Genomic DNA, 13,503 nt, shown 5'->3' with positions numbered 1-13,503 from the left:
AAGTGAAAGGACTGGACTTGGCTTCCTACATCCTGCTTTCCAAGGTTCACCAAGGGCTCGGACTGAGCTTTCCTCCTGTTAAGAAAAGACTTCATCTGCCAGCACCTGGGCTTTCTTGCCAAGAGTCCTGATTTGCCAAGTAGTGTCAAATCCAGTTCCTTGGCCCTTGAGAGTGATTAACTGGTGTAACTAAGAAGCAAGCACATCAACACCAGAGCGACTTCAGAACTGGAGCTGCTGTCCGATTATGGGCTGCTGCCTGCACTGGAGCTGTGGTCTCCGCTGAGTGCAATGACCGCGGCCGCCACCGCAGGTCCAGGTCAAAAGCCTCTGCAGTGCCTATGAAGTCCCACCCATAGCATGAGTCCTGAGTGTTGTGTCCGTGATTACCGTGACACCTGACTCTGCAGTATCTGTGGCCCGTGGTGTGATCTTGACACCGCAAAGTCGACGCCTTGCATCTTAACCTGCTGGATTCATCGACCCCACCTTGTCGTAAGGAACCAATGCCACGCCACCGACGCCGCATCATCTCCCCTGCAACTGTAAGGAACCAACCCCTCATCTCCCCTGCCTAGCAATGAGGAACCGATGTCTCTCCTCCCCGGTAGCAGTAAAGAACTGACGCCGCACCAACTCCAGCAACGCCTCACCTCCCCAACTCCGTGCAGCGTCCTGGTTTCCTCGTTTTCTAAGGGACTGTACCTAGGGCCTGTGCAACTCCGTCACCGGCCCGCACTTTCTCCTGAGTGTCATCGAACTGTGGGGAACGACTTTGTCAAGACATCGTGATAGCCCCAGTTGGAGCTATTGTGTTTCTAAGCGCTATACTAAGATTTTATCTTTGAAAATTCATATCTTTGCTTGCGTATGTTGGATTTTAGTCATTTTGGCCTTGTTTTACTCAGATAAATATTGGCTATTTCTCTAAACTGGTATGGAGTACTTTTGTGGTGTTTTTGCTGTTACTGTGTATGTGTACATATACTTTACACGTTGCCTCTGAGATCAGGCTAACTGCTTGAGCGAAGCTACCAAGTGGGTGAGCAGGGCTTATCTTAGCTGTGTGACTCCCTTACCCTGACTAGAGTGAGGATCCCCACTGTGACATGGTGAAATCCACTGCCAACTAGAGACCCCATTTCTAACACAGACTATCAAGGCTGATACAGGAACAGGAAAGTTGTTGGGACTCTACAATTCCGTAAGATACCCTCTCAGGGAGCACGAGGTATAGGGATCTCTACATTACAATTCCAAAAACCATATCAACAACAGTACAGACTGTATTATTAACAAACTTATCACCCACTGCCTGCAGATGCCTGCTTTAAGCAAGGGCCTCGCCGAAAGCAAGCCTCTCAAGGGAAACAGACCAGCAGGAAACAGTGACATTTCTCGCATGTTGGCCACACCTAACCCCTCACTACCCGTGGGCGCAAACATTACCACTTACTCCGATCATTGGCAGGAAATAACAACCGACAAGTGGATGTTGGACCTTGTTACCTATTCTCATATGCTGAAACGACTGCTTATAACTCTTCCAAGGTAGTGCATCCACCTCATCTTTACCTACTTGTATTCACTGTGTTGAAGAATGGGGCAATTGAGAGGGTTCCGAATCCCAAAAGGAAACATGTTTCTACTCCTTTTTTTAAATCTTTTAATTTTTATTGTTTTTATACCTTATCTGAAAGAAATCAAGGTAATTGCGACCCATTCTAGATCTACGAAAGTTAAACACATTTCTGTACAAATAATCCTTCTCTATGGTCACTCTCCCAGACATCCTATGCCCTCTAAACCACGGAGACTGTATGACAGCTCTAGATTTACAGGATGCATACTTACACATCTCCCATACATCCCAAGCCTCAAGAATTCCTGAGATTGACAGTAGTTGGCACTCATTACCAATTGAAGGTTCTCCTAATTGGTCTCAAGTCAGCTCCACCCATCTTCATGAAATGCCTGGCTCCTGTGGCAGCTTCACTGAGAAACACTAGATATGTGGTATTCCCATTCCTTGATGACTGGCTGATAAAGGCACCAACGGCCAGTCAAGTGTAAGAAGCTGCCTAAGCTTGCCTAGGGTTATTGAGCAAATTGGAGCTCGTGCTCAGTCACCTACAGTCATCAACTATGCCATCAAAAACCACAGTGTTCGTAGGAACACTTTTCAACACCATCCAATACAAAGTTTTTTTTTTTATCACAAGACAGAGAGCAGAGACTTCAGTGTTTAAACCTAGAACTGCAAACTGTACAACTCAGACCTAGGAATGATTTCCTCATCAATAGATTTGGTCCCTTTCACCTGCTTAAAAATGACATCTTTGCAAGAAGAGCTAGACAAGCAATGAATACAGTCGCATCCTTCGACCCGGTAAAGATTTGGTCAGACATAACAGCTCTGAAGTGGTGGTCACGACCACACCATCTTTCCAAGAGCCATACCTTCTTGCCTCAGGTTCCTGACTGAATCATCACCATGGTCGCTTCCCTAGAAGGCTGGGACAGACATCTTCAGGTCTTAAAAATTCAAAGGAAGTGGTCTCCAATTCAGAAGGCCATGCACATCAATCAGCTGGAGCTCAAAGCAATTTATCTCGGCCTCCAAGCTTTCCTGCTAAGAGCAGGTTCCTCTGTGTTGGTAGGTACAGACAATACCACCAGCATGCACTATGTCAGCAAGTAAGAGACTAGATCATTGCCCCTTTTCAGAAAACTACTAAATCTGGAAATGGACATTGGCATACGGCATAACTTTCCAAGTGGAACAATATTCCTGGTGTAAGCAACATCTTGGCAGACACGCTAAGCAGGACGAAGATCATCTGCCACAAATGGGAGGTGGACCAAGCCACACTTGAGGAGATATTCTCTCTGTGGGGCAAAACAGATTTGGATCTCTTTGCAACAAAGGAGAACAGCAAATGCTGGTTCTTTGCAAGTGGCATCCGCATCCAAGGTTGTGGGGGAATGCCTTTTCGATCAGATGGTCTGGGATCTGTACATGCGCTTTTGCCCCAATACCTTTGAAAGCAAAGGCCCTCAGCAAGATCAAAGAGGAAAATTGTTGGCACAGGCAACATTAGTTCACGGAACTCCTCCTTCTATCTGATTCAACCCACATTTGCCTGAAACCATCACAAGCGTTCTTAACAATGAACCAGGGCCAGGTGCTTCATCCAGACCCGTCTCTCCACTTAAGTGCTTGGCTCCTGAATTCAGTGAATTCCAAAACCTAAACAATTCTCAGGAATGCAGGAGTATTCTCTCGAAGACACGAACAGATGCTACAGGAAAGACATACAGATTGAAATGGAAACCGTTCTGCTTTTGGTGCCAGGAGTCAAATTTACATCAAGTATCATCTGAGCTGATTCTGCCATATCTCTTTTCATTAGCTGTGTCAGGTTTAGTGTGTTCCTTTATTAAGGTGCATCTCGCTGCAGTGTCAAGATAGACATGTTCAGTGCACTCTCTCACTTTGTGCCCAAAAGAATCATCAAACAGTTTATGAAGGTACTGTTTAGAGTTTTTCCCCCAGTGAGGGCTTCTCCATCGAAATGGCACCTGATCATAGTCCCGTCTCAGCTCATGAAAGAGCCTTTCGAACCCATTCATAGAGCCGATCTCAAGTTTCTTACCTGGAAGATCGCACAAGTCTTAGCTCTGACGTACACCAGAAGGGTTAGCGAGATACAGGCTTTTACGACTCAAGAGCCTTTCTTGCGCTTTACAGATGATGCTGTAATTATCAGGACTAATCCAAAGTTCATCCCCAGTGTAACTTTGGATTTTCTTTGCATATGCTGGATCTCAGAAGGTGCCTCAAGTTTTTTACATCGCACAAAACACGCCAGGAAGACGGATCAGTTGTTGGTCTCCTGTGGTCAAATAAACAAGGGTGCCCCAGTCACCAAAGCCACCATCGCTCAATAGATTTCGGCTGCAGTCCAGTTTTGCCACTCAAAGGTGGGTAAGCCTTTGTCAACTAAAGCCTAAGCACACTTAACCAGAGCAGTGTCCACATTAGCTGCTTTGTTTGCTGGAGTGCCGGTGGAGAAAATATGTTGTGCTGAGACTTGGAAGAACGTTCATTTGTTCATTCAGTGTTATTATCTGGAGTCCAGCCAGCGCACTGATGCAGCCGTTAGCTGGCAGTGCTTCACCATCTGTTTCACTGAGGTGAGCATCTATTGATTTCTATAGCTCTACATGTATGCGTGTTGCAGATTTACAGTATCTTTGGATATATTTATGTAGATTATATTGCCCACCATCTGCAGTATGCGCACGTGACATAAACTGTTTATTTATACCGTAACTGCTTGATACTCTGATTCAAGCATATGAATCTATGAAAGATGCAATACTGGTGGGTGGGTGGGCCGATGCATACACGACACCAACATTCAGACCATTGGGGGTCTGATTGCTCCACAGGGTGGGGGGCCAGTCTCGGGGGGAGGGAAGGGGTTGGGGAGGGGAGGGAGGAGACTGGTCCGGGGAGGTGGAAGGGGGGACGGGGAGGGGAAGGGGGGAGAGGTGAGGGATGGGGGGGAGGGATGGGGGAGAATCGAGGGAAGAAAATGGAAACGAAAGGACCAATGGAGGTGAGAGAAATGGGGTGGAAAAATAAGAAGAGTGGAACAGGGAGAAAAGAGAATTCAAGAGAAGGTGCAGTTAGATATGAAGACCAGAGGAAGCAGAAAGAGAAAAGATGTGAAACTACAACTACAATAAAAAAGCAAATGGCTAGACTTAGAATTGTTTCAATCAATATTTGTGGACTAAATGACCCTCGTAAAAGGAGGAGAGTGGCTGGAGAATTAAAAACTTTTAAGGCAGATATTTATTGTCTACAAGAGACACATGAGGAATATAAAAACTCTGGGATCCTTGGTTCGCTTGGTATGAAGGTAATTGCTCGGTCGGAACAAGAGGCTAGAACTAAAGGAGTGGCGATTTTAGATCGGACCAATAAACTAAAAATTATTCGGCAGAAGGCAGATACGGGCGGAAGATGGGTAATAGTAGAATGTAGCTATGGACATAGTAGCTTTACATTATGATCCTTATACGGGGTAGTCACGGACGACCCAATAGTAGTTGATACCCTTGCCATCGAGCTAACAGGTTGGGCCCCTCCCTATATTATATGTGGTGACTTTAACTTTAATGGATCTTGGGAGGGACTACAGGATTTGTTAACACCCACAACTAAGAAGTATCAGGGGCGTAAACCTCGGGTTTATAAGGCAATGGTTGCCATTCAGCAAGAATTAGGGTTAGTGGATGCTTGGGTGAAGCTGCGCAAGCCCGACCCCGGATATACTTATTATTCGGCCCCTCATGTGAAATTAGCACGACTCGATTATTTTTTAATCTCTCCTGTATTTCTAAAGCAGGGCAGGATTGAGTTATATTCACGGATAGTATCAGATCATAATCCTTTAGTTTTTGATTTAGAACTGGATGGGTTAGAACCAAAGGTTAGTAGATGGACATTTGAAAGGGGACTTCTAAAGGACCCGGAATACTGTGAGCATATGAGAAAGTGGATAGTTGAATTTTTGGGGTTTAATCAGGGGTCAGCCTCAGCAGAGATAGTTTAGGATACTTTGAAAGCAGGTATCCGTGGTGAAACATTAAGTTTTAGTATTAAAAGGCAGAAGGATACTCAAGATAGAACAACAGAGTCCCAAGCGAAGCTGCGGTTGGCAGAAAGGCAACTGGTTATAGCTATAGAAACCGGAGTAGATATAAGGAGGGCTCAGGAAGAAGTTGCCATAGTAAAAGCAGCAATGAACGAGGCCATGGCCCAAAGAATAGCGAGAAATATATAGCACAGCGTGCACAAGGGTATGAGTATGGAGAAAAAGTTGGGCATTTGCTAGCAATACGGACAAGTCAGAAAACAGCATCTGGGGCTATTAGGGAGATTAAAAACTGGCAAGGACAGATAATATCAGAAGTGGATGGAATTAGAAAGGTGTTCCATGGATATTATCAGGAACTATATAACGATATATCCGTGTTTTCGGAGGAAGAAATGTTGGAGTTTCTATACCCCATTAAGATGGAGAAACTAGGTAAGAGTGACAATTTACGCCTGGGAGAGCAGATAGATATTTCAGAAATAAATATGGTAATGAGTGATCTACCCACGGGGAAAGCTACGGGTCCTGACTCGATCCCCTTAGAATTCTATAAAGTTTTTACATTATTATTACTCCCGGTAATGGTAGAGTTATTTATTCAGGCACAGAATGGAGGGGAATTCCCCCCCATCTTGGGATCTGGCTAATATAGTCATGTTCCTGAAGAAGGGAAAACCCCCGTTAAATCCGGCCTCATATCGCCCGATCACATTAATAAATATTGATGTTAAAATATATTCAAAGATTCTGGCCGCTCGATTATCACTGGTGATCAAGAAGTTAGTCTTCCCTAGGCAGCATGGGTTTGTCCCAGGAAGAGATACTACTAATCATATCCAGAGAGTTCTAGAACTTTTTGACGCTACGGAAGTAGCAAAGGAACCTATGGCGGTTCCATTATTGGATGCAGAGAAGGCGTTCGATCGGGTGAATTGGAAGTATCTGTGGTATGTTATGGAGTATTATGGGTTAGGGAAGAAATTTATCGTAGCAGTAAGGGCTCTATATAGATCACCGCTGTGAGAATACAATTAATGGGAGGACAATCCGAGAGTATTTTGATCAGGAGAGGCACTAGGCAGGGATGCCCATGCTCCCCCCTCCTGTTTGCTTTGTATATAGACCCTCTGCTTAGACAGTTGGAGGAAAATAGCAAGATTCCACCAATACATAGGCAGGGATGGGATACAAAAATCTTAGCATATCCAGATGATATAGCCATACTAACGCCCTCCCCTGATTCAGCACTGAGAGAGGTTGAAGAGGTGACGACAAAATTTGGAAGGTTTTCTGGATACCTGTTAAATGGAGCTAAAACGCAGCTGTTGGCTAATCAATATACAAATACTAAAGACACTCGGAGGGTGGATCATGCAGTATATTTAGGTATTCATATTACACCAAAGGTAGATGAAATTGTCAATTTGAACATAGATCCTATACTTGCAAAAGTCAGAGAAGATATGTGCAGATGGAATAATTTGCATCTGACTATTGTGGGGCGGTGTAATATGGTGAAAATGATTTTCCTCCCGAAGCTGCTGTATCTATTTCGAGCCATACCACTGAGCTTTACTAATTTGAGATTTAAAGAGATAGAGTGATTATGAGATTTATATGGGCATATGGTAAGTGTAGGAGAGCAAGCAAATTTATGTCTCTCCCTCGAGAAAGGGGTGGGTGGTCTTTACCGAATATAAAATGATATCAAATGGCAGCAGCTTTTCAGTACAAGCGCCCTTTATGGGGTCCTAATAAAGAAGGAATCGTGGAAGTGGATTGCCCCAATATATACGAGTTGCAGATAGGGTCAGTAGCCAATGGGTGTCTGGTAGCATATCACAAGGCTGGATATTATAAGAAAACTAGATATAAGGTTTTGGGAGCGGCCCATAAGTGTTGGCGATTATGGTATAAGAAGAAAGGATTTGGTAGATATAATCATTATACCATGATTGAGAAGAATCCACTGCTCCCTGAAATCTTTCATGATAAATATATGGCAAATTGGTCCTCCTTAGGCATAATTAGGTTAGGGAACTTTTTTGATAATTTTGGGGTTAAGGCGTTTCGAGATCTACAGGAGCAGTATGGTCTAGAGCGAAGGGACTTTTTCAAATATTTACAGATACAGGATTTTTTAGGGAAAAAAACAGTGGGGGTGCAGGGATTTAGAAGCAACCAATTGTTGAATGATATTCTGGCTAATACCAATATAACTATTAGGTCAATTTACCCCTTTTTGCTGGCGGATCAGCCAGATGATTTAGAGAAGAATAAGGAGAGGTGGAGCAAGAAGCTGGTAGATGGGAGTAACAACTTTATAAGGTCACTGGAGCTGGGATGCACTATTCTATTATCTTCTTCCTTGCAAGCGCAACATTATAAGACTATGTTCGATTTGTATCATACTCCAGCTCACCTCGCCAAATGGGGATGTGTGTCAGGAATAAACTGTCCAAGATGTGGGATGTATGGAACAGACATCGTACATATGATGGCTACATGCGGGGAATTAAAGGCCTCGAGGGAAGGTATTCAATCTGTTTTGAAGGAGGTTTTGGGATATGATTTTGCCCTTACACCTGAGATCATGGTTTTTGGGATTGATGGCTAAGCGGCTGGGCCACATAGAGCATTTATCTTTGTAGCTATGGCAGTGCATCAAATTTGTATATCATCCGCATGGGTGAATGTACGACCCCCGTCCTGGCAGCAATGGTTGGCTAGGTTGCTGTCTGTATACCATTTGGAGATGGCATTATATGAACGCAAGGGGAAACATGCTAGGAGGAAAGGGAAGGCAATATGGGGGCCATTTCAGGCTTGGATACGGGCCCATAACGATTAGGGCCACCTCCCCTCAATTTAATGGGGTATCACTTCCAGTCTGGATTAGCTGGGTGGTTACGTTTTGTATTATTTAGCTAGGCGATGTTTTTCTCTTGTCTGTTGGTATTTCTTTTTTTTTTTTTTTTTTTTTCACTCTCTGTTCTGAATTTTAAGTTTTCAGTGTAAAGTGATTTAAGAATATATTTGATGTATGTTTCCTTCCAATAAAAAATATTTTTTAAAAAAAAGGAAAGATGCAATACTGGAGAAGAAAATTAGTTACCACGAACTGCTGTTCTCCAGTATTGATATCTTTCATGTATTCACATGCAACCCACCCTCCTCCCCATAGACGTTCCCCTTAGCTTTCCTAGGTTTATATCACACTTGTGCCAGAAAATATGAGGGACTGGAGCCTCTGATGAGGGTTCTAAAGGGAGCTGTAGCCTACTGGCTGGACTTTGGGTCTTTTTTTTAATGATGTGAGTAAGCTATCAAAGTGAATATCCTTTATCACTGATTTCTATTTAGACTTTCTATACTGCTAATTAATGGTACCGTGGGACTCCCACTTTGATGACGGGGAATTATTCAAGCATGTGAATCTATGAAAGATACCAATACTGAAGAACTGCAGTTACAGGTAGGAAACTCATTTTTTTCCTCCAGTATTGGATTTTTCATAGATTCACATGATTGAATCAGAGTAGCAGGCAGTTATATAAATGTATTGATTGCCCCGGGGAGGTGGTGGTTCCCAGGCTGCAGCGGTCCCAGCAGTGTCCACATACAATTGAATATGAGCCCTGGGGAGGTGGCGGTCCCTGAGGCATAAAAATTGCCTAGGTGTTGGGCCCCATGCCCCCCCTCCTTTATTTTTCATATGGCTCCGAGACCTCGCCCACCTGGGGGCTTTCGTAAAACAAGCACGGGCGGCAGCTTTTTTTGAGGGGGGGGATTTTGCTGTTGATTCGCAATCCCATCACAAATTTGCTGGAGCATATTTTTTCAAAAGTGCTTTTTTGCCCCTGTGGGGGGGTGTCCCTGATACTGCAGCGCCAGCGCTAAGGTGCCAGAGTGTCCATACCCTGGCCCATTTTTTTAAATCTTTTTAACTCGGACTCGGCTAAAGCGGAGTCCCAAGATGGCTGTCAATACTTGATGGTTGACGTGTTGGTAGCCAATCAGATCACTGCAGGAGATTTGGAGGATTCGTAAAGTCTTCTCATCCCCATATATATAAATTAGAATTTTCATTAATATCTCCAAAACTATTGAACGGATGGATTTACACCAAATAAAAAAACACCCTTTAGCCATGCGTAGCAGGGGTTGGTCGAAGGGCTCTGATAACCACCCAAACCAGCTCCACGCACCTGCGGCCAGGCCCTGCAGCAAACCGCCCTAACCATTTGATCCTCAAACACCCTTATATCACACTCCTGGGGTCAGCGTACCTCCACCCTGACCCTTTATGCTACTTTTCATCCCCAGGGACCTGTTCGTTACATAAAATGGCGGCTGCAACTTTCTGTTCAGGTTGTGGCCAGGCAATTAGAGTTCTTCTATTCGTGACCTTAGATATACAAATTTGTATTTCCTTTAATTTCTCCACAGATTTACACCAAATATCAAAAGTGTAATCTGGGTACCGAAACCTAGCTTTCTGCAAAATTTTGTGTAGATCTGTCCAGTGATTTGGACTGTAGCCTTCAGGCCCGTGTTTAAAACCTCTATGGTAATTAACATAGGAAGCACAACTTTTTTGACTTGCCCTTTTCTCGGCCTTTGCTTGACGGATCACCTTGAATCTTTCTGTGCGGAACAAGAATCACTGAGGCACTTTTTGGGGGAAAGGTTTGTGAAGATTTGTCAAATGGTGACAAAGATATAGGCAAGTCAAAGATCGCTTTTTCTATGGTAACATGGTCCTAACTAGAACTACCTAGTAGCAACTGCCACTAGTTGTTTATTTATTTATATATATATATGTGTGTATGTATATATATATATATATATATATATATATATATATAGCTAAAAATGGCCAGAATACATATAGTTTTGATTTTAAACAAATATATGTTTACAAAAGCTCATGTCATTGAAAGAAAATGACCATAGAAAACTTTTACAAGCCTCTAGTGGAAAGGCAATATATGAGACATTGTTTGCCAATATGCTGCCATTTAAAGAATAACAGAGAAAACTGGCACTGTGCCTTTAAAAACCTCATAGTGCACTATGTATCCCTTTGTACCTCACAGGTGACAGGTCAGTTCGTTTTTCTAGCTCCTACTGTTAGGATCCTGGAGCACTGAGCTCTGCCTTTTTTGGCAAACTTGTCTGAAAAACATTTTCAGACCTTTGCAACTTAACATCTTTTGAACAATCTCAGTACATAGAGTACAGAAACCAGCTTTTCTGTCAGAAACCATATGTTTTTCCTGTCAAAGATGCCCTACGTTTTGTGAAGTGGCCATCCTGTGGGAAGAAAGCAGGTCAGAGTGATCATCACTTACTGTATTGTTGTTGTATTGTTTGTCTGTCAGAGTTCCATCGCCCTGAATCCTGTCCTCATTGTCAGAAACTGTCAAGGTGCACTCTAAAGGACAGAGAGAAGATCAGGCTTCATGAACTCCGAGAGAGAAGAAAAGCTAGGCCATCAAGAGGCTTTGGAGAGCATCAGCCTTCCTCCAAAGAACCCTCTTCTCATCTAAAAACTCCTCACAAAGGAAGATCTCCTGAGGGATACTATAAAAGATGGTCCTGGCTGAGTTCAGGAGATATGATGTTGAGAACAGAGAAAATACCTATTTATTCGATGCCGAAGACCCTGTCGAAGGTGTGGGTTGACTCATCATCTCACGTCGGAGAGCACTCTTCAAACAATGTTGAGACTCCCATCGCTGTCAAAATCACTATTGGTGACCAGAAGAACGAGTTACTTACCTTCGGTAACGACTTTTCTGGTGGATACATTAGCTACCTGTGGATTCCTCACCTCATGAATACTCCCATGGCGCCAGCATTCGACGGAAATCTTCTTACTAGTCTCTGCACGTCGACGAGGACGTCACTGTCTCGCACGCGACGCCGTCTGACGTCATACAGGCAATAAGAGGTCCTCGACGACGTGCAGACGTCAGTACCAATCATTTTTTACGTGCATGAGAACAACCAGGCAATGCAATGAAAGAGCAAGGCAACATCCATTATATTGTAAAAATACACCACATTGTACGAATAACTGTAAATCTTTTTATGTACATATATATATATATATATATATATATATATATATAAAACTCTCTCTTTTCAAAATATATACACACACCAAGTATATACATAAAAATATATACACATATACATATATATATATATAAATATATTATATATACATCTATTGCACCCTCAAAGACCAAGAGGAGCGCACTCAAGGATTACTTGGCAAGACCATAAAGGCAACGGGGAGGCGGGTGGGACCGTGAGGAATCCACAGGTAGCTAATGTATCCACCAGAAAAGTCGTTACCGAAGGTAAGTAACTCGTTCTTCTGATGGATACAACTACCTGTGGATTCCTCACCTCATGAATAGAGTCCCAAAGCAGTACCACGCCCGGCGGTGGGTGCCTAAATGGTCAAACCAAGAAATCCTGCAGCACTGACCGTGCAAAATGACCGTCCCTTCTAACCTCAGAATCTAAACAGTAATGTTTTGCAAAAGTGTGAAGGGACGACCAAGTTGCGGCCTTGCAGATGTCGACCACAGGAACACCTCTGGCTAAGGCCGAAGTGGCCGACTTAGCTCTGGTGGAATGAGCTCTAATGCCCTCAGGAGGATCCTTCTTTGCCAAAGAGTAACATATTTTAATGCAAAGAACAACCCACCTGGATAGTGTTCTCTTGTGGACTGCCTTTCCTCTCCTCTTGCCCACGTATCCAATAAACAGCTGATCCTCCAGCCTGAAATCCCTTGTTCTATCGATAAAGAAGCTCAACGCTCTCTTTGGGTCCAGACGGTGCAGTCTTTCTTCCTCTTTGGAAGGATGAGGCGGAGGATAGAACGTGGACAAAGTAATTGCCTGAGCCAAATGGAAGGGTGAAACAACCTTCGGGAGGAAAGCAGCCTTGGTCCTCAACACCACCTTATCCCCATAAAAAGTTGTATAAGGGGGTTTTACTGATAAGGCCTGCAACTCACTCACTCTCCTTGCTGATGTTATAGCTATCAGGAAGACTGTTTTTAAAACCAAATACCTCAAGGGGCAAGAATGCATAGGTTCAAAAGGGGACCCCATAAGGAAAGTCAGGACTAAGGACAAATCCCATTGCGGCATAACGAATGGCTTTGGAGGATATTGATTTAGAAGACCTTTCAAGAATCTGATAACAATAGGGGATTTAAATAAAGATGGTTGGTCTGGAAGACATATGAAGGCTGACAAGGCCGATAAATAACCTTTAATGGTAGCCACTGCACAACCTTTCTGCGCCAGAGATAGAGCAAAAGACAAAACGTCCGATAGATGAGCATGTAAAGGATCAATCTGCCTCTCTCCACACCACGCAACAAATTTAGACCACCTATTAGCGTAGATAGATTTAGTGGAGTGTCGCCTGGCCGCTAATATAACATCCACTACCTCAGGCGGGAGAGAGAAGGAACTCAGGTTGCCCCGTTCAATCTCCAGGCATGTAGGTGCAGACTCTGGAGGTTGGGGTGTAGAACCTGCCCCTGCGACTGTGAGAGGAGGTCTGCCCTGAAAGGGAGACGGAGCGGCGGGCACGTTGAGAGTTGGAGAAGGTCGGAGTACCACACCCTCCTTGGCCAATCCGGAGCTATTAAGATTACTAGAGCCCGGTCTTGGCGAATCTTCCTCAATACTCGAGGAATCAAGGGTATGGGAGGAAACGCGTAAAGCAACTGGCCGCACCAGGTCATTTGAACCCCAACGCTTCCTGCATCGGATACTGAAGGCTGCAGAACAACGGACA

The 13,503-nt window shown here is 43.9% G+C and overlaps 1 protein-coding gene across 10 annotated transcripts in view; it reads left to right on the top strand.

Moving 5' to 3' along the window:
* The window catches only part of CPNE1 (copine 1), a 797,848-nt gene that overhangs the window by 538,262 nt on the left and 246,083 nt on the right, over positions 1-13,503 (top strand). The gene's annotated exons all lie outside the window — the stretch shown is intronic.

This window comes from Pleurodeles waltl, chromosome 7 (assembly GCF_031143425.1).
Source record: "Pleurodeles waltl isolate 20211129_DDA chromosome 7, aPleWal1.hap1.20221129, whole genome shotgun sequence".
NCBI lineage: Eukaryota > Metazoa > Chordata > Amphibia > Caudata > Salamandridae > Pleurodeles > Pleurodeles waltl.
The sequence above is the reverse complement of the archived record's forward strand: the minus strand, read 5'-3'. Positions and strand labels throughout refer to the sequence as shown.